This window comes from Acomys minous (genome assembly GCF_964271855.1).
Source record: "Acomys minous genome assembly, chromosome: 19".
NCBI classification, from domain to species: domain Eukaryota; kingdom Metazoa; phylum Chordata; class Mammalia; order Rodentia; family Muridae; genus Acomys; species Acomys minous.
The window spans coordinates 52,046,560-52,070,853 of record NC_140499.1 but is presented as its reverse complement, the minus strand read 5'-3'; positions in this window follow the sequence as shown (position 1 = coordinate 52,070,853).

Genomic DNA, 24,294 nt, shown 5'->3' with positions numbered 1-24,294 from the left:
TGGCTTTGGCTTTATGTGGATTCTGAGGATCCACACTTAGGTATCAAGCCTGCACGGCCTACCACTGGGCCCAGTAGGCTCCCTTCAGATGGGCGTGGTTTTTGTGTCTGGTTCTTTTCATATTTTCTTACTCTTTTTTCTTTCTCTCTTAATCCCTCCCACCTGCCAAGACACAGTTTCTCTGTGAAGCCCTGATGGTCCTGGAACTTGCTCTGTAAACCAGGCTGGCCTCGAACTCCACCTGCCTCTGCCTCCTGAGTGCTGGGATTAACTCAGGCTAATGTTGCCTTAGTTTAATAGCCTTAGAGATTACTCATTGTAAGCCAGGGCACAGTAAAAAAAAAAAAAAAAAAAAAAACACTGAGATGTCTAAACCATGATTAGGAGAAGGATTTTATTGCTGACAAAAGAGAAAGCACTTCCAGAGGCCCCTGGAAGAGTCCGGAGTAGAAAGAAAAAGAAGCAAACTGAACATAGCTAGCTAGGGCTATCTGTTGGGAGCAGAGAAAAGCCAAATAGCAGAGTGTATTAGTCAGGGCTTTCTAGAAGAATAAAACTTATAGAATGAATATATATAACGGGATTTTAAAGAATGATTTACAGGCTAGGGGCCAGCTAGTCACAATGGCTATTTACTAATGGACGTCCTAAGAATCCAGCAGTTGTTAAATCCATAAAGCTAGATGTCTCAGCCAGTCTCACATTTACATCATAACCGTGAGGAAGTAGGGTCTAAAGCCAGAGAAGGAATGTACTTGCCAGTGAGAGTGAGGACACACAGGCAAAGAACAAATGTTTATTCTCTTTCACATCCTTGGTATAGACTGCCACCAGAAGGTGCAGCCCAGATTAAAGGTGGAATTTTCCACCTCCAAAGATCTGAATTAAGCCAGGCAGTGGTGGCACATGCCTTTCATCTCCCAGCACTCAGGAGAGGGAGGCAGAGGCAGGCAAATCTCTGCATTTGAGGCCAGCCTGATCTATAGAGTGAGTTCCAGGATTGTCAAGGCTACACAGGGAAACTCTGCTTCCAAAAATAAACAACAACAACAAAAACAACCAACCAAACAAAAGATACAGATTAAAAGTGGGTCTTCCCATTTCAAGTGATTTAATTAATAATAAAATCTCAGAGGTTAAGTACAGAGTAAGGGAGTGGGGAGGACACAGATCTCATTAGGAAAGGGAAATAGAATGGATGGAGGTGGGTTGAAGGAGCAGCTGGAATAAGAGGATCAGCTGGGGAGGGGAGCAGGAGAGGGAATGCAGGGACAGCTAAAATTTAGGGCCATTTGAGAAGCACTATGGAAACCTAATACAGTAGAAACTTCCCCAAAGATATACATATAAAAATGCTATGAAAATGAAATCACCAAATAATGGAGGAGAAAGAGTCCCAGTGTAATATCCAGAATTAATCTGTAAGCCCCATCTGCCCAGGAACTAGCTAACTTCCTGGATTGCTGGGAATTGTAGTTCTTGGGGGAAATAACAATGCTTCATGGGAAAGCCTGAAACATTCAGCCCTAAATTGGGGTGTCTTTATCAAATCCCTCTCTTCGGGGCTTAGAGAGCCCAGTGGACAAGGATACAGAAAGAATGTGAAAGCCAGAGAGGATGGAGGACACCAAGAAAGCAAGGTCCTGTAAATCAACGCCATCAAAACTCATATGAACTCGTGGAGACTGGGACAGCATGCACAGGGCCTGCATGGGTCTGCACCAGGTCTCTGCATGTATATTCGAGCTTTCGTTTACTGCTTTTAATGGGAATGTGAACTTTTTTAAATTAATGTTTTCCTGAGTGTGTGGAAAAAGTGGGTCTTTTATGAAATATAAATGCGGTGAGAGGGCACCATGGTGGACCCATACCAAGATGTGCCTCTGAGAAATTATGCCATGCAACAGATCTGGTATAAGGAAAGTTTACTGAGGTGGGGGTGGGGGTGTGATGGGAAAGGAGTGAGGGTCTGGAGAAGCGGTAGAGGCAGACAAGTGGGCATGTAGATAGACAGGCAGACGGAGGGGGTTAGAGTCATGAGGGCAGACGGAAGGACAGAAAGGGAGGCAGGGGGTGGACATGGAGGCAGGAACACACACACACACACACAGAGAGAGAGAGAGAGAGAGAGAGAGAGAGAGAGAGAGAGAGAGAGAGAGAGAGAGAGAAGGGGAGTTGCCAGGATCCTTTTATTGGCCAGGCAGCACCTTGAGCTGTGGCAGGTGATGATGTGAGATGTTGCCAGGTCCCTGAGAGCAGGCCAGCTGAATCACTAACATTCCTCCCTTTTTGTTTAATTGAAAAATAAGGAACTAGGAAGGGTTGGTGAGGTGGGAATGAGGTTGTTGTGTTCTTACGCCACTGCCTTCCTTTCTCTGCAGTGTTTTAAATAGTCCCTTACTCCCCAGAGCACCTGGGAGTAATCTGGGAACTCTGCGGCTTTGCTTTGAGTTGCCCTGGTAATCTTAATATATGAATCCATAGAGCTTCGAACACCCTGCCTCCACATCTGCTTCCCAGAACGCTGTTGTCTGGCTTTTCCATGTGAACACATTTGGTTGGAAGTGCTTTTTAGAAATTTACTCACCTATAGTTTGACTTTTAATTAGTTAAGATACAAATTCCTATTGTTATGCTGAGATTATCCAGATCATGAGACACCCCCCCAAAAAAAAGACCACCAGGACTTGATACCGATGCAATATACACAGGGTCCTGTATTAGAGGCTCAGAGCTGCAGATCACCATCCTTCCTGACACAGCAGGATAGGACAATGATACTGGAGCTTGAAGGGTAGTGGGTTTATAAGGCAAAACTGTAATTAGGGGGGTGTGGGGGGGGTCACAGGGAAGTAAGGAAAAAACCATAAGCAGTGAGTCTCAGGAATGTAGTCCTTCAGGCAGGTTGGGTCCAGGAGCTGACTCTCCGTGGAAGTTGTTTTATCTCAGAGGGATAGTGAGTGTCAGTGACCCAGCCTTCTCCTACGATGCCCAGAGGAAAAATACACTAAGTCATGAGTCTCATCAGAGCAAGGTCTCAATTTTCTTATAGCGGGTTTCTCTTATATAGAGTATATGGAGTGGGCGGGGTATAAGGTGTGGGACCAATCAGTTACGTGTTACTGTGTTACGTGGCTGTTGGTAGGCAGGGCTCACACCAGGATGTGCCCAGATGGACCATGCTGAGTGAGTTTTATGTGGAAGTACCCACCAGAGACTATTGCTGAAAACCGGGCTAGGCTCAGTTCTGTCCTCAAGGCCTCAGAGGGCTGACAGATTCAGCCATGGGGTCCAACAAAATCAGGCTAACTGACAGACGTATCACCTCATAATCATATTTCTTAATGGTAGGAACATATAAAAATCCACTCTTTTTTCTATCTGATATATACACTAAAATACTTTATGGTAGCAGTGGGGATCAACTCCAGGACTTCACATTTGCTAGGCAAAGACTCAAAGATTGAGCTACACCTGTGATGTTATTACCCACAACCACAAAAAACTTAATCTGCCTGTGGATCTAAACTCAGAGCAAGTGCAAACTTCTGAAACCTTATCTAAAAAACTTACTGGGTATTTTCAGATTTTGGCCCCTTTGAAGGTAGCATTATTTCCTTCAGAGACTTTAGCGAACGGAATGTGTCAAGACTAAACCCATCCGTGTTGAGTGGAAATAATGCCCGTGTCTGTCAGCTAATCATCTCATCTCTCTTATTGTTGAGAACACAGTCAGACACATCGATGCCTTTGTGCAATGTCAGGCTTTACCGAATAGCAGTCAGTTTACAAGCTTCTTCAGTATCTGTGCTGCAATTTACTAAGTCAGCCCACGTTCCTTTGATAGTGGCCACTGGCAATTAGTGCTTCCTCTAGTCTAATCTTAAGTGCTAAGATTAACTCTCAAATCACACATTTTGCCACAGGGATTGCCAGATTTCAAAAAGGCTCCCTTGAAGGCTGAGGCGGAAAGCTGACACAGGTACAGGTGGTGAGGGAAGGTAGTAATGAGCCCAGTTGGAGAGCTACTGGAAGCACAAGAGCTACAGGAAGCTCAGGAGGAATTGGACCATTCAAGGTGAGGCCCAGGACCAGTCAAGACCACCAGCAAGGATGAGGATAAATGACAGTTTGACTGGGCCATCTCACCCATGTGAACTGGGCTGAGCTGAAGTCCTGGGGTCAGCTGGGAGCTCCCTGCTTGTCAGCCACTGATGCATGAACCAGAAGATTGGATGACAAGTTGGTGGCTATTAGGTATTAGGTGACTTTCTCTATATGTGGCCCATTTATGCATCCCTCACTGGCCTTCTGTGTCTGCAGGCATGGTTTGCTTTTGTTTTCTGATGAAGTTTTAGTATGACCATTTGCTAATGTGTTTCCCATCTGCTTCAGTTAGATCATAGATAGCACCTGCATGAGGCAGGGGATGGTGTCACTGTGCACAAATTTGATTCATTTGGGCTGCAAATTTCTTCTCAAATGGATACAACTGTTGTTTTGTAAAATGGGGTCTTTCAGAGCAAATATAGTCTGATAGACACGCATTATACAATAACGTGGAGCAGGGAAGCAACACAGAGCAGGTTGATCTCCACTCTACTGCACAATGTAACCTTGAGAAAATATTTGACTTGGTTTTGTTGAAAAATCTTGTGAAAATCTGAATTTTAAGGTGAAATGGAAAGAAAAATTCTAACATATTAGAAAATTGAAATAAAACAGCAATTAAATCCCTCAGAGTCATTTTTGGAAAAAAGCTGAAAATTAGTCTTTGTCTTATATTTTCAGTTGTCAGCCCTAGACTTTAAATGGCTGAGCCATCTCTCCAACCCAAGTCTTTCTTAGCTAAAATATAAGAAGCGTGTTTGAAGAGCCCTCTTGTGACTGTAGTAGCTTATTGCAGACCCTTTTTACGATCTGAGGATTTGGACTGCAGTATTTCCCTAGGGCTGTCACTAGCTATGATGACTCGGGGTGCTGGACAATCTACCTAAAGGAATCATCAGAGGACTCTGAGAAGAGAGGAGAAATGGACTAGCTGCTGACTCAGGTGTGAGGTGCCTGGGTTCTCCTTTTGGTGCATCATATGTCAATAGCTAGAGATATTGACAAACCAGAGGTCCAAACATGGGCATGCCAAACCAAGCCAAACCTGGAAAATCAAGAACTAAAGAGAAATACAACAACAACAACAACAACAGCATCTACTGGGTCAAGCTGATAGACCGAGAAGAATGGAATGATAATTGCCCTGTTGTCACCAAATGCCATGGAAAATGTTGCAGCTATGTCCTCTCGACCACAGCCACACTAGGGGGAGGTTTCTGCTACCTCCAAGGCTAGCAGAGTAACCAGCCTCAAAAAGATAAGTAGGCAGTTCAGGTTCAACATGACTCAGTAGACAGTGTTGGTTCAAACTTCAAGAGTCTGATACCGGGTAGTTTATTTTAGGCATATTTAAGCACAGCACAATTTGGAAAAAGGTTTCCTAGTGATAGTTAACTCAATCCCGTGTACATAACAAAGCTTAAGTCGTGACTACATGGAAACTCTAGGGAAGTACGAATGACATCTTCCGTAAAGATAGGTCCTACAGATTTACTGAGGAGACAGGCTCAAGATAAACAAGCTCAAGATACGGGTCTGGGGAAGCCATGGTGGCCTGGTTACATAGATATTACAAAGACCACCAGGCTACTGACCACACCTGCTCGCAGGTTTCTGGGCAGGAAACAAGTTAATACATCTCTCGCTTTGGACATACAAGTTTAACACTCCTGGTTTTCCCAGTGCCTATCTGTAGGTACAAGGACTTACATGCTTCCTGTACCATGGCTGAGTAGAAGCCTGTATTTTCACTGTGCCTAGCTGTCCTGGCAGTACAACCAATCATCATCCTTTCCTCCCCATCACTGTGGTGGTTAGAGAGATAGACCACACTCATCCTGCCTGTGCAGTGTCCGCTGTGAGCATGTGGGTTTCATACAGCCCAGTGAGGATGGATCAGTTTCAGAGGAGAATGATAGCTTGAACACCCACACAGCCCAGATATCCCTCACCTTGTAGGCAGCCCAGGCTGGGCTCCAACTTGTAATCCTCCTGCCTCTAAAAAATTCATTTCAGCTACTCATTCTGTGTCAGGAAAGCCATGAGGGCTGACATAAGTGATCTATACTTCTGTCCAGGACAGAAGTGGCAGGCTGAGTGTAAGTCATCCTACTTAAAGTGATATCTAGTCCAACATGTCATGGATTATGGAGCCAACTGGCACCGAAAATCCTCCGTCATCTGGAAGTAATGAGTCACCTCTTCCAAAGGATTTGTGTAAGTCCCTAAGTCCATGTTTAATTATGCACATGTGAAAGCATACGTGTATCTATGTGTTACAGGTGCTCATGGAGGCCAGAAGAGCGTGTCAGATGCCCTGGGACTGGAGTTATAGGCAGCTGGGAGTCACCAGCCATGAGTGCTGTGAATTGCTCACTAGTCCTCTGTAAGAGTAGTCAGCACTCGTGACTGCTGAGCCACCTCTCAGTCCTGAGGTTTCAGTAAAATGTCGCTGATATCAATAACGAAGAATTTCCCAGTCTGAATGAGGGAAAAAGATTATGCACAGATGCCAAAACTGAGCAGACAGAAATACTAGAAGCATCCGACAATGGTCTTAAATCATCACAAAAGTGGTTTCATGATCGCGACGAACATGTGTGAAACAAATAAGATTAGAAAATGTCATAAAAGAAATAGGAAGCATAAAGACATAAATGTAATGTCTAGAGCTAAAAAATACAGTAACAACAATAAGCTGAACTCGACAACGTGAAGAGAGGGAAGAGATAGTGAACCAGAGAGTAGCACAACTGAAATTACCAATCTGAACGATAAAATAAAGCAGAGACGCGACAAGACTTTCAGGGGTGAAGATGCTTATCAGAAACTCAGAAGGAAACGAGAAAGAAGAGAGGCCAGGAAAAACCCTCAGAGGAACAATGGTTAAAAAGCCACCTATACCTGGGGTCCAGATGCCAAGCAAATCCCCAAACCAGACACAAGCAAAGACATATCCAAACCCCTGGAAAGATCTGTAGCTGGAGGGAGCAGGGAAGCACTGAGAAGGAAAAGGCCCCATCTAAAAACAAGACAACACACAAACCAAAATAACTACAAACCCTTAAACCACCACATGAATGGGAAAAATCTGAAACGTGTTAATATATACATAGCAAGATAAGAAAGAGAAAAATCAAAATGGGAAGAGCAGGGCTGGAGAGACGGCTCAACAGTTAAGAACACAGGCTGTTCTTCAAGAGGACCCCCCGGTTCAATTCCCAGCACCCACAGGGCAGCTCACAACTGTCTGTAACTCCAGTTCCAAGGGCTCCAACACTCTCTCACAGCCATACATGCAGGTAAAAGCCCAATGCACATGAAATAAAAATAAATAAACCATTAAAAAAAGAAAATGAGAGGAGCAGGAAGCAAACTGTGGAGTTGAGGCCTAAAATATTAATACTTACATACAAAGTAATTTACCTAAGCATATCCATTAAAAAAAAATCAAAGTTTATCAGGCCATAGTGGAGTGGGCCTTTAATGATAGCACCTGGGAGGCAGAGACAGATGGATTTGAGACCAGTCTGGTCTACATGCTGAGATTCAAATCAGCCAGGACTACATAGTGAAATCTACTTTGGAGTAAATAAATAAAAAAAAAGAATGTACTAAAAATCCTAACCTACCCATATGCTTACTTCAGATATAACAATATAAGCATCATGGGCGGAAAAAGGATAAATTAAGTTATATCATATAAACATGAAGCGTCTCAGTCTTGAATAACTGAGCTAGCCTTCGCCAGACAGGCATATGATAGCAGCACAAAAAGTTTCCCAGGTGTGTTCAGCCTTGTGACATTTTGACATAGCACTATCATCTGTGGGTTCAAAAATTTTACAGTTGCAAAAACAAATTTCATAATGTTTTAAGAAACTGGGTTTTTGTGTTGGGCTACAGATTAGACACACCTGGCTCCTCAAGCCATCAAGAACATAAAGCAATCCAGGAAGAGACTCTAACTCAAAGTACATAAAAAAAAAACTCGAAGAGCTAAAAAGGGGGGGGGGGGGGAAGAATCCACAGTGTTAACTGGAGTTTTGAATAACCATTACTCAATAGCTGATAGAAAATTAAGCTGATAATCAGCAAGAATATAATATGATATAATAATGTAATGTAATGTAATGCCCTTGACAAATAGGATCCAAATACAAAATGGCCCATATGGAATACACATTCTTTTCAAGTACTCATGCAACATGTGCAGTGATAGGCCCATCCTTGTGATTGTGATACAGTTACAAGAGTGTATCAATTGATGTGAAAAAAGCATTCGATAGAATTAACAACCTCACTAGCTTTCGTCGGCCATATTAAATACTTAAGATGCTTTTGGATCTGACAAGGCAGACAGAACACACCATCCTGAGTATACTGCAGAGGAAGCTGCTTATCTTGTGGTGGCCAGGAAGCCAAATGAACAGAGAAGAGAGAGCTACGGTCCCATACAGTTTTCAAGGCAATACTCCCAATGACCAACTTTCTCTCCCTAGGCTCAACTTCCTAAAGGCCCTAATACCTCCTCTCAATGCCACAGGCTAGGGACCAAGCTTTTACACGCAGGCCCTCGAAGATATCACAAATCAATATGACAATGCACTTCCATTAATGATACGACTTCCAGAAAAGCAGGAGTAGGCTGAATTTCTAGATGGAAAAATAGGAAATATATATATGCTTTCAAAACGGGATCAAATGTTGGGTAAGGAAATGATGGTTTAAATATGAGTCAAGATCCAGTGAGATGCCTCAGGGGATAATGGTGCTTGCTGCCAAGCCTGTTGACGTCAGTCAGTTCAGTCCCAAGGATCTACAGGGCAGAAGGAGAAAACCTATTCTCACAGACTGTTCTCTGGCTTCCCCATGGCTTTTACACACACACACACACACACACATTCTCTCTCTCTCTCTCGCTCTCGCTCTCGCTCGCTTGCTCGCTCGCACGCACGCACGCACGCACGCACTCACACACGCACACATACACAGGTCTAGAGAGACCCAAGCCAAGAAATACACAACAAATTTCACTTGCTAAAAGTCCAGAAAAATACAAAGTTTCAGTTTAGGGAACCAGGGGAAATTGGCCAACAATGTATCAAATAGTTAGTGAATCAGAAGTTCAAGATGCTGTACTTGCATGTCTGTACACAGCCTGTTATCCCAGCACTTGGGAGGCAGAGGCAGGTGAATGGATCTCTATGAGTTCGAGGCCTGCCTGGTCTACAAAGTGAGTCCAGGAGAGCCAAGGCTACACTGAGAAACCCTGTCTTGAAGAAACAAAAAACAAAATAACAAAACAAAACAAAACACACCAGCCTCTCCATTCTGACGGGTGCTTTTGCTTGCAGGAGACACAGAATTGCTATAGAAAATTTTCATTTGTTTAAATAACAGTTTCTCTGAATCCCAAATGGCACAGAATGATGGACATTGCAGTCTATGGACACCTCTGTAGTTAGACAGTCTTATCAGGAGCCCAATTAGACCAGTTCCAGGGGCTGCTCTTAATCACTGACTAAACAACAAGCAAGAACTGCTGAGTCCAGAAAGATCACACAAATAGGCTTCCGTGAAATTGCCTTGACATCCAACAGGGACCAGGAAAGACCTGTTTAATTAATTAGTTAATCAATCAATCAATTAATTTTGCAGTGCTGGAGATTGAACTAGCACATCAAGTGCCTGGCAAGTGCTCTACCACTAGGCTCCACCCCTGAGCCCCAGGGAGGACTTTGTATGTCAAACCCACTTAGCTAAAACAAGCAGGTGCCTTTAACTCTTCTGTGCAGTTGCCACACAGGATTGAAGCAGAAATAACAGCCAGAGTGTAGAAACTAATGCGGCAACTGAATGTTCCAGAAACTAAAGGGGCAAGCTTCAGTACCTGCTCCTCTTGCCTCTTTCCACTGCTCTGTGGCTTCAGAAAAATTTGATTTTCCTTACAAAGGAGCTACCTTTCTGATTTGTGTTCATCTGACAAGCTAGCTTCTCCAGTCCTCAGGGTTGATGAGCAAGAAAGGGTAACAACTCCACGCCAGGAGTGAGGCTGTCAGGAGGGGGAAGGGCAGATATTTTAGCTGAGAGGGGGAGAAGGGGTCTCTTCTGAGAGCTTTGCATTTGCCATGCAGCTCTAGAGTAGCTACAAGGAGGGAGCAATCATCATCAGTGTGATGATATGTAAGAAGAGTGTCTGTAATTAAAAATGACATCTCAAGCCGGGCAGTGGTGGCGCTCGCCTTTAATCCCAGCACTCGCGAGGAGGCAGAGGCAGGTGGATCTCTGTGAGTTTGAGGCCAGCCTGGTCTACAAAGTTAGTCCAGGACAGCCAAGGCTACGAAGAGAAATTTTGTCTCGGAAAAACAAAACAAAACACTTCCCCCCCCCCCCCCAACAAATGACATCTTAGCATTGGGACACAAGGTGCTCAGTACATGTAGGGTTCTGACTCAGTCCCTGGTACCCTACCCCAAAAGGGATCCCCTTCATATTCCTGCCTTAAGTTCAAAGCTCCAGTCTGTGTGTGTGTGTGTGTGTGTGTGTGTGTGTGTGTGTGTGTGTGTGTTGTATGTGTGTACATACATGTGGATGAGTATGGAGGCCAGAGACTGACCTCCAGCCCTTTCCTCCCACCTGGAGTTCCTCCATCCTGTTGCCTGGCCAAAGAGCTTCAGGGATATACCTAACTCGTACCCTACACCCAACAAGTTCCGGGGCTGCAGTTACTGGCTGTTGGGTCTTCGTTTTGTGCAGCAGCAGGTACTTTGCCAAGTGAAAAATCTCCTGTTTGCTCAGCAGGCACTTTACTGACAGAGCCATCGCCCCAGGAAACTTTGAGTTGTAGCCCTTCATAATTGATGACTTCTCATGAGGATGGGGGCGGTGGGAAAGGACTCAGTTTTCTTTAAGAGGCTGGCCATTGGGAGTTTGGCCATGTTCCAGTGAGTATATGGGCAACACAATTTGGACTTGGCATTTCTTTTCTTTTCTTTTTTTCTCCTTCTTTTTTTTTGCTGGGGGGAGGCCACAAAGATGGGAGCTGACCTGGGAGGCCTGGGAAGTGAGTGTGATGGGGGTATATTATGTGAAATTTCTAAATAATGAACTAAAATGCTATACAAAAAACCAAACCAAAATAAAACAAAACATAAACAACCAAACAACAACAACAAAAATCTTGCCTTGATTCTTAGATGGGGTGTCCCTGAATGTCACTGGGAGCAGGAAGCTGGCTCTGGTTTTATTCCAGGCTTTGATAGAAGTCTGTACTCAGTGGCCAGCTGGTAGTTGTAGAAATCACACAGAATGTTTGAGGTAAAAGGCTTGAAAATTAGAACATAGATGATGAGGACTGAAAAGCCCCTCTATTTCAACTATAGACCGAAAAAAGTATTAACTCCTGGTATTGAAGAGATTAAAAAAGTTGTTTTTAAACCCTGGCTACTCTGTACTTTCTCAGATGGCCTCAGGGCTGTTCTATACTTTCCGAGAAAAAACCACACCCTCATACCTGTCCTGAACACCTGACAGCACATGATGTACCGAGCTGAGCTCTTGCCCCGTCAGGGATAAAATAACTAGTAACCAATCATTTTAAAGGGCATTCTTAAGAACCAATCATGGTCCACCAACTCTGCTGAACCACCAATTCTGCTTCTGTAAGAGTATCAAAGACTCAAGCTTTGCTTATTCGGAGTCAATAGAGCTTGGTAGACCCCACTATGATGGATCAATATAGCATCCCTTGCTGTTTGCATCGGACTGGACTCTCATGTCTCACTGGGCTCCGGGAAGTAGGACCTAGGTGGGAAGTAGGACCAAGCCTCCAGGCCTTACAGTATGTGCATCTGTAGGCTCAAACCTGGAGAGCTCTCACATAAAAACCAGTAGAACTTAAAAACAAAGAGACAGCATCACAGAAGAGTGAACCCCTTCACATCGTGTCCTGTGGTTCTAAGAGGACCTGGAACATGGGGGCCTTGGGGTGTGGCTGGCCAAGGCTGTCACTCAGCTGTCTGAGTGCTTCCCAGCATGACCCAAAGCCCTGAGTTCTGCCTTTGGATCAGGGTCAATTTCAGGGCTATTATTTATACCCACTCTATATGGGTCAGTTAATCATCATCTAATTTATCATGTAAATACAGCTATCTCTAACTTCTCAGTCGTTTATGCCTTGTCTGGATTTATATAGCTGTTTCACAATCCCAACGTTTATGTGTGTGAAGCGATCCTGCCAAGTACTAGAAGTAATTCTGCGTGTTTGGCACATGCTGGGGGCCACGGCCACTGAGGAGGCTGGGCAGAAGGAACATTTGTGGGCAGGAGTTTGAGGGTTGCTTTGAGGACTGATGCTGGATTTCTGAATTTATCATGGTTGGTTATAGTATACATAAAAGATTACACTCTCGGAGGGCTGAGGAGAAGTCTTAGTAGACAAGTGTTTGTAGTGAAAGTGGGAGGGCCTGAGTTCAAATCTCCAGAATGCTCATGAAGCTGGGAACTGTGGCACGTGTCTGTGACGTCAGTGTTCTGATAGCAAGACAGGAGGCAGAGAGGAGAGTCCCTGGAATTCTGCAGGTGAATAAAAATGATAGTTAGGGTTTGGCGTTGGTGGCGCACACCTTTAATCCCAGCACTTCAGGGCAGAGCCAGGTGGCTTGCTGTGAGTTCAAGGCCAGCCTGATCTACAAAGCCAGTCCAGGACAGCCAAGGCTACACAGAGAAACTCTGTCTCAAAAAAACCAAAAAAAAAAAAAAAAAAAAAAAAAAAAGAAAAAAGAAAGAAAGAAAGAAAGAAAAGAAAAAAGAAAATTAGATTCTGCCTCAAAAGAAAGCAAGGACCAACATCTGAAGTTGTTCTCTGACCTCCATATGTGTGCTGTGGCATGTGCATCACACACACACACACACACACACACACACACACACACACATGAAGATTTTAAAGAAAAGACACAAAGATCATATTTTTTAAAAAATACAGAAAGTTACATGAAAAACCATATTTGTGTGTTTGTGTTTGTGTGTGTGATTTTGTACCTTCCTTTATTAGTATCTTCTTTTCCTAAATTGCCAAATTTATTTTTTCAAATACAAGAAAAATAAAACCAAGGTGAAGAATATGTATCTAATTTTGGGAAAAGAGTAAACACTGCACAGAGAACTAGACATTGAAAACTCCCAGAACGGGTTTGTGAAAATGACTTGAGAAGCTGAACGGAGAAGGTTCCCTGGTCCCTTTTTACCCAGCTAGCCTGGAGTTGGCAAAGCAAGTCCCTCTAGTAGACACGCAGCTTTGCACTCCACTAGAAAAGTCTCTGGCGTCTGAACACCACACTTTCAGCACTGTCTTTCTTTGGGCTGCCCAGTCCCTCCTGTTCTTTCTCACTTCCCTCAGTTAAGCAGATTTAGCCAGACTTTTCAGATCTGGGTCAAGACTTTTGTGCTGTGGTTTTCTTACTCCCAGAGTACCCAGGTCATTTTTTTTTTTTTTAAATAAGGAAACAGATCTTTCACGATCCTGCCCTTGGCTTGAGAAAAGATTTCTTGATTTCCACTGTTATCTGAGAATTCAAACAGAACCAATTAGCATTGTATTGCTCAAGGACAAAGGAGGGGTCTCTCGTTAAGAAAGCAAAACATTTGCCTACCGAAACTGATACCTGTTATGTATTCCATGTGACATACAGAGCCTGGGGGCTGACAGTGGAACAGCACATGTGTTGTTTTGCTTGGCCAGCATGCACATCGCTAACTTCAGCTTTATTTGGGTCAAGCGCCCACTCTTGGTTTCAGAAGCACAGCACATAAAACTTGTACAGTCACTGCCCAGTGGGTCATGAAGAAGCTACCTTGGGACCTTGTTGCTTGGAACTTCAGAGAAGATGGCATTTTTCTCTTCTGCTAAGGCTTCCAAATCCATCAATACATTAGAACACCAGGCTTTCTAGTAGCTTCCAGCTTGAAAAAGAAAATCCAATAAAGATGGCGGCAAGCTGAAGGACTGAAGGTGGGAAGGAATCCCTGAGGATGCAATTGAGTGTTTGCTTCCGTTTGTGTCTGAACCCCTCACAGGGCCTGCAGGTTTCAGTTTTGCGAGCAAGGATTTTTAAAACATCTAAGCCGGTTAAGACGGCTTACTCTGACAACCCAGAGAATTCTGACTAGTAAAACTCCTTCCCTGGGAATTTGAGAAATTGGTCATAGCAAAAATTGAGCTACTGTTAGAAGGGAAGTGGAGCTGAGAGGGCTAGGGCAAAGAACAGAGTTTCAGATCAGCAGTTAAAATGGACTAGGAGGCCAGACTAAAATGGATATATATATATGCATTTCAATATATATATATATTGAAATAAATTTTCAAAAAAGCGTGGACTGGTCCAATTATTCAAAAGGAATTAGAGCCATATATACTAAGCTGTAATGGTAACTCTGTCCTCCCTGCCCACTTCCCCACCCCAAGATATCTGTTTATTCCCAGGATTCATAATTATAACTCTATGTGGCAAGAGACTTTGCTGAACATGGCTCGATTAATGTCCTCAAGATGGAGAGGTTATATTTATTATCTTTGTGGACCAGCAAGTATAATCATGATGGCATTTATAAGATGGAGATGAAAAAGTCAAAGGAGGTAGAAGCTGATATGAAGATAGAATCAGTTTGGAATGACATGGCCATAGGCCAAGACAGTCTCTGCAGGATGGAAAGGTCAGGGAGCAAGCCCTTTCACTACCATCTGGCAAGAGCCAGCCATGCCATAAAGACCACTTCACTAGACGGCAGAGAGATGGCTCAGCAGTACTTGTTATTCACGCAGAAGACCTGTGTTAGATTCTTAGCATCTTCCTGGTGCCTCACAACCATCTGTAACTCCATTTCCACGGGATCTGATGCCCCATTCTGACCTCAGAGGGAAACAAGCACACACCAGGGCACATGTTCACACATGCAGGCAAAACACTCACACATGACATAAAATAAATAAGTCTAATGAACATAAAGACCACTTTACAGTTTTGGCCTCCAGAACTGCTGGAACAAGTTTGTTCTGTCACTAGACTTGTGATGTTTTGTCATAGCAGCAATAGGTTAAATGGCAGTTATGACATATTGAAACGTAACTCTTCTCTTGAAGTTCTAGCATCTGGCAGGAGAAAAACTTCCTGCTGGTATGTCTGGGTCTTGTGTCTAGTTTAATTAAAGAAAGATTCTAGTTAGGGATACTCCAGGGGATTGCTTAGCAATTTGGGGTACTTAAAAGCATCACTCAGTTCTGATGGTATCGTAGCATTCATGAACAGAGCACCCAGTTACCAGGAGAGACTATCAGGCAGATGGGAAGGCAAGCAAATGGATTCTCCAGCCTGTTGATGGGCAAGAAGCTAAATTTCCCTTTGGAGCCATGGGTCAGGCAGGACACTACTTCCTGTCAGTTGAAAAATCTTTTTATGGATGGGAAAGTCAACTGGGGAGCTCTGGAGGAAGATTTCTTTGTTTATTTACTTTGTCTTTCAGGAATGTTCTTGGACTTGAGCCTCCATTTTGACCCCAGGGAAAACAGACTAGAGGACAAGTGAAGGTGTCCTGGATGGACCCTAAGAGTGAGTCACACCATCTCTCCCAGCATTTGAGAGCCGTTCTAAGAGGGAACCCCATGAAGCTCAGAACACAGACAGGACTTCCACTAGAACCTTGGCTATAAGCCATGCACAGGAAGGTCTCTCTTGGATAGATGTGCCTCTGGAGTGACAGTGATGGCTTGGTTGGTAGGAAATTAGCCTCAGCTCAAAATTCTTGGGTTAATTTGGACAAAATTCTCATCTTAAATCCTCATGCTGTGAGGCACCAGTGGCACATGCTAGCCGTCAGGGGAGCTGCTGAGGTGCCTGACTTATTCATGGAGTCAACAATGGAGGGAAGTTATATGATATTAGGTATTATTTAACTTTCTGGTGTCACTGGAGGATTTCCTTCCTCTGACTTAGAAGTTCTCAAGGGAACAGGGGGCAAAGACGGCACTAAGCGTGGGACCGAGGAATGCGATTTATGGAGGGAAGTGAAGGAAGCTCACAGTTCAGTTGGATGGATAGATTTAAAACTAGAAGCTGGGGCTGGAGAGATGACTCACTGGTAAAGAGTGCTGCTGGTTCTTGCAGAGGACCCAGGTTCGATTCCTGGATCCCTCATGGTAGCTCACAAATGTCCATAACTCTAGGTCCAAGGGATCTGATGCATACATCCATGACAAATGGGGAGATAGGGTTCCAACATCTCTTGTAAGTTTCCATTCCCAGTAACCTCTCTTCCTCCCACTAGGTTATATATATCCTAAAGGTTCTAATGCCTCCCAATACAGCTGCAGGAGACCAAGCCTTCAAATGCTGAATTGAAGCATCAGTTTTATTTTTTTATCTTTAGAAAGGATTTTTGCTATGCAGCCTATGTTGGGGTTGCTCTGGAGCTACTATGTGTTCATGTGTCGGTTGCTTCCACCCCCAGGATCCTTGTTGTCCTCTGGGCAGATTCTCAAGTTCTCAGGATGGCACTGTGTGAACCTTGCCTCCCAAATTGTCCCTGATTGGATATTATCCTGATTGGATAACAAAAGTGGCTGGCAGCCTATAGGTGAGCAGGAAGTGGAAGGCAGGACTTCCTGGTAGGGAAAAAGGACCTCTGGGAAGAGGAAGTAGGAAGGTTCTTTTATCAGGAGACACAGAGGATGACAGATGTGATTCAGAGCCTGGGAGGATAGTTAGCCATTTGGCTGGAAGAGGCAAAGTGGCTAGGTTAACTTAGATGAGCAAGTTGAGAGTCTACCCAGCTAAGGCCTAAGTTTTGATAGTTTTAAAAGGTCTTGGCATTGTTATTTTTATGGTCTAAAGAGTGCTCTTGGGCTTAGGCCTTTCTTCACTAGGATACATAAGCTGTAGGTCTTCACCAAGCCTAGGCTGGTCTCTCACTTATAGGAATCCTTTTGCTGCAGCCTTCCAGATGCTGGGATTTGAAGTGTGCACTACCAATTGGGAAAGTAATCAATATCTGAACTACGGTAGCAAATATCAAACCTTTCTCATTAAAAGCAGCCAGTTTGGGGTTGGGAAGAGGGCTCAGTGTGTGAAGCACTGTCCAGGTAAGTGTTAAGACCTGGCATTGACTCTCCAGAATGCAAGAAGGCAGGTGCGGGAGAGAAGATGTAAAACCCCAAAGCTGCAAAGGTGAGGTGGGAGGCAGAGCCAGAATGCCCAGAAATTGACAGGCAGCTACCCTGGGACACACAAGGGCAACAACAAAGAAAGCCTGTCTCAAACAAGATGCCAGGCAAGGACCCAAACCTGAGGTGGTCTTCTGACCTACGCATAGCATATATAAATGCCTGTAGTCACACACACATGAATAAGCACATATATGCACACAGACCTATATATCACACACACATACAGAGAGAGAAGGAGGGAGTTTTTGTCAGGTGCTCAGCTAAAAAGGGAGACAGTCACTTAGGTGCCTTGAACATCTTAACCCACATAGAAACATCAAAACAAAGGTGTGAAGCCGGGTGCGGTGGCGCACGCCTTTAATCCCAGCACTCGGGAGGCAGAGGTAGGCGGATTGCTGTGAGTTCGAGGCCAGCCTGGTCTACAAGGTGAGTCCAGGACGGCCAAGGTTACACAGAGAAACCCTGTCTCGAAAAACTGAACCAAACAAAACAAAACCAAACAAAAAAAACCCCACAAAAGTGTGTTACTGTTGCTTCCATTTGTCAGAGGGAAGCAGAGATATGAGAATGCTGAGGTTTCCCATGCCTGCCCCCCCACCCCCCAAGCTGGTTGCTCTCATGCAGGCTAAGTTTAGAGCCACAAGGAGCAAAGGAGAGACGTGACAGCACTCAAAACTAGCCAAGAGAGCCAGCCTGCTGGGAACATTTCACTTTTAAAGGGCTGTCCTTAGCAGAGTGAAGGCTCAGGCTGAGTAGAAAGACTTTCACGCCTGAAGCATCGTGCTGGATATCCTACCCTCGAGTTCTGTGGGGGTTGTCTTGCCAGCGTGGGGTGAGCTGTTGTGACATGGTATCGAAAGGCTGGAGACAAGGCAGATGGCCATGACTTCAAGGGCTTAATCTCAGTGCAGACTCAGACTCTCCTTTCTGCTGGAGGAGATGGAATTGCCTGATTCCCTGTGGGAATTAAATTCTGTTTGCAGTCAAACCAATTTGAATTAATTTAGTAAGTGTCAATTTTTCCCTCTGAACTGTGTAGAATGCAGTTCTAAAATTAGACTGACTAGTGCAGCCTCTCACAGGCTTTTTTCAGTGTTTTTGCAGATGGAGATAATGTTTCCTGCAGAGATGCTGTCGGGTGCTAAACAGACCTTCCAAATCACAGTCAAGTTCACCCTGAGGACTTTGCTGCAGGGAGAACCTTTCTGGAGTGGTTCACATGGACCCCAGGCCTCCTTTTACCCCACCCTGACTATCTCATATCCTGAAGGACTGCCGGTGGACACGGGATGCACTTGCTCTTAATAACTGCTACAGATTTCTATTCCCTGGCCTCCTGAAAAAATCAATCTGGAGTAAAGAGCAGTATTTGGATGCCCCAAAGCTGGGAGTTTCTTCATCTAATTCACTTAAAGTATTTCAACACCATCCTTGTCTCTGTACCAGGTTTGTAAAGAACTGCTTAAAAGCCGTGTCCGGTGGTGCACACATGTAGACAGTAAAGATGCCCAAGGCTACATCACTACGAGAACGTATCTCAAAAGCAAACAAACCAGAAGCAAAATAAATGCTTATACAACTGTCTGCTTGCTGTATCAAGATCTTCCCTCTGTTTTGATTTACTAAGCTGACTAAATTCAATTTCCAAATAATTATTCTTTTTTTGTTTTTCAAGATGGGATTTCTTTTGTAGCCCTGGCTGTCCTGGACTCTCTTTGTAGACCACATTGGCTTCGAACTCGTCTGCCTCTGCCTCCCAAGTGCCTCCCAAGGTGTGTGCCACTATACCTGGCCCAAATCATTATTCTAATGTACAAATGTGCAGTTAGTGCAAAGTGAATTCTTTATCGTTTTCAGACTTAACGCCAAAGAAATACATGAGAAGTTATCAGCTCTAAGCATGACCGCTGAAGGACCTCACAGTGCTCTGCAGATGATGGCATGCTCACTTGTTTTAGCTTTGAATTTTGGATCAGATACTTTGTATTGTGGAAAATCCATAGGATTTGCTGTGTGTAAAAGTAACTTCTATTCACCTGGCTCAATTGTTGTCTGGGAGGCTTACTGCATTCCTCCTGCTAACCAAGACCTAGTCCTGGAAGCTTCTAGCCTCGATACACTCGAATTAGGCCTAGAACGTTTTCAGTATCTGAGACTTACTGCTTAGTAAGCTCACCCTTTTTTGTTCTTTCTGAGCTCATAACTGGCTAGTTCAAATCAGCTGTTCTGGCTCAAACTCTTCTCCCAGTTGATTTATTCAATCTGGCTTCTCTCTTGGCCTGGAATTGCTCTGTTTGTCCTCAAACTAACTCAGCAATCTGCTCTAATCTTCTGGCTTTTTATTTTCTGGCTCATTCTGTCTTCACCTGAATTGTTTCTCTGCAACCTCTCTCTCTATTACTATCCTGGTAAAAACTGCCTCCTCTCTCTGAAAAAATGCCTCGTAAGTAGCTTCCCTTCCTCTCTTTTCTTGTGAGGGTTGGGTGTATCCTATTCTGATTCATCACCTTTTCTGTCTCTCAATTAGAAATCATTTAAAAAAATTTTTTCTAATTTTAATTTGTTCACTTTATGTCCTGATTGTAGCCCCCTCCTTCATACATCCTCATTCCTCCCCTGATCCCCAGAAAGGCAGATCCCTCCTCCCTATTATCTGAGCTCAGCCTATCAAGTCTCATCTGGACTACCTACATCCTCTTTCTCTGAGGCCTGGCAAAGCCACCTCACCAGAGGGAAGCGATCAAGGACTGGGCACCAGAGTCCATGCCAGAGGTAGCCCCTACTTACCATATTATGGGACCCACAAGGAGACTGTGTTGTCTATCTACTACATCTGAGCACAAAGTCTAGGTCCTCACCATGTGTGGTCCTTGGTTGGTACATCAGTCTCTGCAGCACCCCCTACCATGGCTTGAATTTGTCAGCTCCATTGATAAGACACACTAAATCTGTTAGAAGAAAAAAGTGGGGAACAGCCTTGAGCTCATTGGCACAGGAGACAACTTCCTGAACAGAACACCAACAGCTCAGGTTCTGAGATCAACAATTAATAAATGGGACCTCATGAGACTGAAAAGCTTCTGTAAGGCAAAAGACACTGTCAACAGAACAAAACAATAGACTACAGACTGGGAAAAGATCTTCACAAACCCTACATCTGACAAAGGGCTAATATCCAAAATAGATACAGAACTAAAGAAATTAAGTCCCACCAAACCAAATAATCCAATTAGACACCATTTTCAAGCATGGGTGCTTCCTTCTACAAACTAACTTTACCTTTGTTTGGGATTAAAGGCATGTATCACCATGCCTGGACCTAAACTTTTCTTTACCTGATACTTGTTCTATACCAGGCTGGCATTGAACTCAGATCTTGCCACTGTCTCTTGGATTACAGGTGTGTTTGTATTCCAGCTGAATCACAACAGATCTAGAAGGTCTTGAGATGTGATCTCTTGCCAGAACAGCCATGTTCTGAATTAACATTCCTCTACAGCTGCGATTAATCACATATTTGAGTTCAGAAGATAGCACTCAAATGCTGCATGATGATGGCCTATTGTTATCTGTGTTTGGTATCCAACTCCAAATGTATAAAAACTGAAATATGAATAATGCCGCACGGCTTTTCCTACAAGAGATGCATAAACATCTACTCATCCCAAATAAGGCACTGACAATAGACTGCCTTGATGCCAGTCAAGTTTAGATTGGTGAATCAATAAGTTTATGGGAGCTACTTACAGGACTATGGTGACTCAAATGTAGCTGAGTCTCCATAAATCACACATTAAGCTTTCATTTATACCTTGCTGCCTCCTTCCTGTCTCATGGGTCCTGTATTCATTATTTTCCTAATCCTTATGACAAAAATACCTGACAAAAGAAATGTAAGGGAGGAAGGGCTTATTTTTGTTTATGGTGGTGGTGGTGTTGTTTTCTGAGCCAGGGTCTCTCTGTGTAGCCTTGGCTGTCCAGACTTGCTTTGCAGACCAGGGTGTCCTCGAACTCACAGAGATCTGCCTGTCTCTGCCTCCCGAGTGATGGGATTAAGGTTTATGTTGTTTGGAATGTTGGAGTACATCATGACAGAGAAGGTGATACAGCCAGAAGATGATATAGCAGGAAGGCGAGGCAAACTGGTCTCATTCCATGCACAGTCAGGAAGTAGGGAGATATGAATGCTGCTTTCTCCTTTACATAGAGTCTAGGGACTCAACTCATGCAATGATGCCACCCATATTTAAGGTAGGCCTTCCCGGCTCCAATTAACATAATACAAAACAACAACAAACCTCAGAAACATGTTCAGAGGCTGGTTTCCAAGGAGATTCTAAATCCCATCAAGTTGGCAAGCATGATGTTTACAGGTTTCTGGTTTTTGGATCTCAAGAAGGGCTAATTAACACAGACCTGATTTGTATTATTTTCCACATGAAAGACATGACTTGAGTAAGTGATACAGATAGACGGCAATGCAGATGACACAAAAAGCGGATTGGAAAACTTTGATGCTGGAAATGGACTGCTGCTGAAGACAGATGATCAGGACTTCATTTATGAAGGGTCATCACATCAAAAGATCTTCATAGGAATGCTTGGACTGTTACATTTTGGGGACTGATAATTGTTTCTGATAAAATAGTTAAACTGTTCAATTTTTAGTTTACACAGAAAGAAGTAAGATGTAGAGGATTTTTAATACAGCAACATGGCAGCCCTGATTGTATCCAAAGACTTTCTAGGTCTGTGTGATCCAGCTGGAATGCAGACACACTCTTAGCATGCACTTTTAATCCCAAACAATGAAGGTAACCTTAGTTTGTAGAAGGAAGAACCCATATTTGCAAGTGACATTTAATTGAGAGGCAGACAACATGACAAATCAGAGAAAGATCCTACAGAGTAGAGTATGCCCAACCTGCATGAAACAAGAGAGGAAAAAGTGGTGACTTAAGAAAAAGCAGTGCAGAGAGAGAGACAGAGAGAGACAGAGAGAGAGAGAGAGAGAGAGACAGAGACAGAGAGACAGAGACAGACAGAGACAGAGACAGAGAGAGAAAGAGATTGCACAGAGATAGTTGTACAGAGCTAGAACAAGCTAGACACAGGTGAAGACACAATGAGACAGAGAATGAGAAGGAGCCAGAAGATTAGAACATATTAGTAGAGTTAGTCTGAAGCCAAGTAGAACAATTCAGGAGAAGCCAAGAGATGCCGGATTGAATCAGTTAGCTTGGAGAGGAGTTTAAGCCAGAAGAGCTGAGTTGAACCAGCCAGCCAGAATTCAGAAAGAACTAGGAAAGGGTCAGTTGTTCAGCAGTAAGCCTTCAAGCCAACAATTAGATCAGGCAAATAAAAGTTACTTTTACAATTCTCCCACATGTAAGATATAAGAAATGGTAAGACACAGACACCACATCTTTTTTTTTCTGCGTTTCTTGAAAAAAAAAATCAGAGGTTGATGTGGAAGATTGCATCTGCATGCCTCTTTGTCACTGCAACCCCTCTTTACACAGACAAGTTCCTACTGCAGTCTGATGAGCCTCAAAGACAAAGAACTGCCACTGTCTGCTTGGTTGTGATCTTTTCTCTCTTTCTCTGTACTTTGCCTTCGGGATTGCTGTATATCCTCCAGTCTATCAGCTGTTTTGAATGTGCTCCTACGCTCGCTCTGTGGACTTCATTCATCAAGGAAGAGTATAATGCAGAGGAAGACGGTTACCCTGGGATTCCCTACAAGAATGTTCCAAGCTTTAGACATGTCAGCCTTGGTTCCATATCTTATTATGCACAGCAGGGGCAGGGGATGGGGTATGCAACTCACTACAGTAAGGAGACACAGCACCCTCTAATGCATCAGGAAAGGCAGGCACGTAGGGATTGTCCCCTTCCACTCAGACACATCAGCTCAGTAGCGCGTCTTATCCTTCTTTGCAGGATCCACGTAACTGTTCTTTGGCTATCTTTGGCTAGCTCATCTTTGGCTTTCCGTTCCCACTCAGGTGCCAATTATGTAATATGAGTTTTCTTGGGAGAGACACGAAAAAGCAACTATTGCACAGGTAGGCATTGAAGACAGACTAAAGAGATGATTCTCACAACTAAGTGTGTCATTGCCAATCAATTGGTATGTGGTAGTTGCTCACAGGAGCATCGATGACTCAAAAGCAGCTGCATCACCAAAAAGCCTGCTTCAGTGTGAGGGCAGGTCATGAAAGCCACATCACTAGAGTTCCCTGCACAAGTCAAAGGCAATTCTACTGAAGAGTCTCTTCTTTCTCAACAACTGCTTATATACCCCTGGGGAGGAGACTTACAGCCTTGTGAGCACTTCTAACTTTCTTGTGAGCTTTGTGAATCTACCTCTCTTAGTTGCTCTGCCCCATCCACAAGGGCAATATTTCAGTCTGGAGGCCATAGCTGCAAGAGAAGCACAAACAATATGAAGATGCTTCTCTGGTACCACTTGTGGGCACAGCTGCTTGAGGAAGATGAAGTACCACAGAAATGTCCCCTGCTCTTGCCATGTGTAAAGTACCACACAATGTCCCCTGATGTTGGTGTGTATGTGGGACACAGCAGGATCTGAAAATGTTTTCTGTGTGTGGAAAGGATGAAGCTATACTTAATTTTTCTTGAGAGTGTGTAGATGGTGGATGTGCAGAAAGAATGTGGAATTAGCTAAGGAGATATTGAGTGATTTTTAACTGAAGTACTCTTATTTTTCATCTGTTTTCACTGCTGTTCAACTCCACAGTGCCACTTAAAACTGTCCAGAGTTAATATTGACATGAAGCAAAATCTTTATTTTACATAGGATCTGCATTTTCTATGTAAAATGGAAAAGACAAAATGAAACAACAACAACAGCAGCAACAACAACATACACACACACACACACACATACACACACACACACACACACACACACACACACACACACTCACACACACACA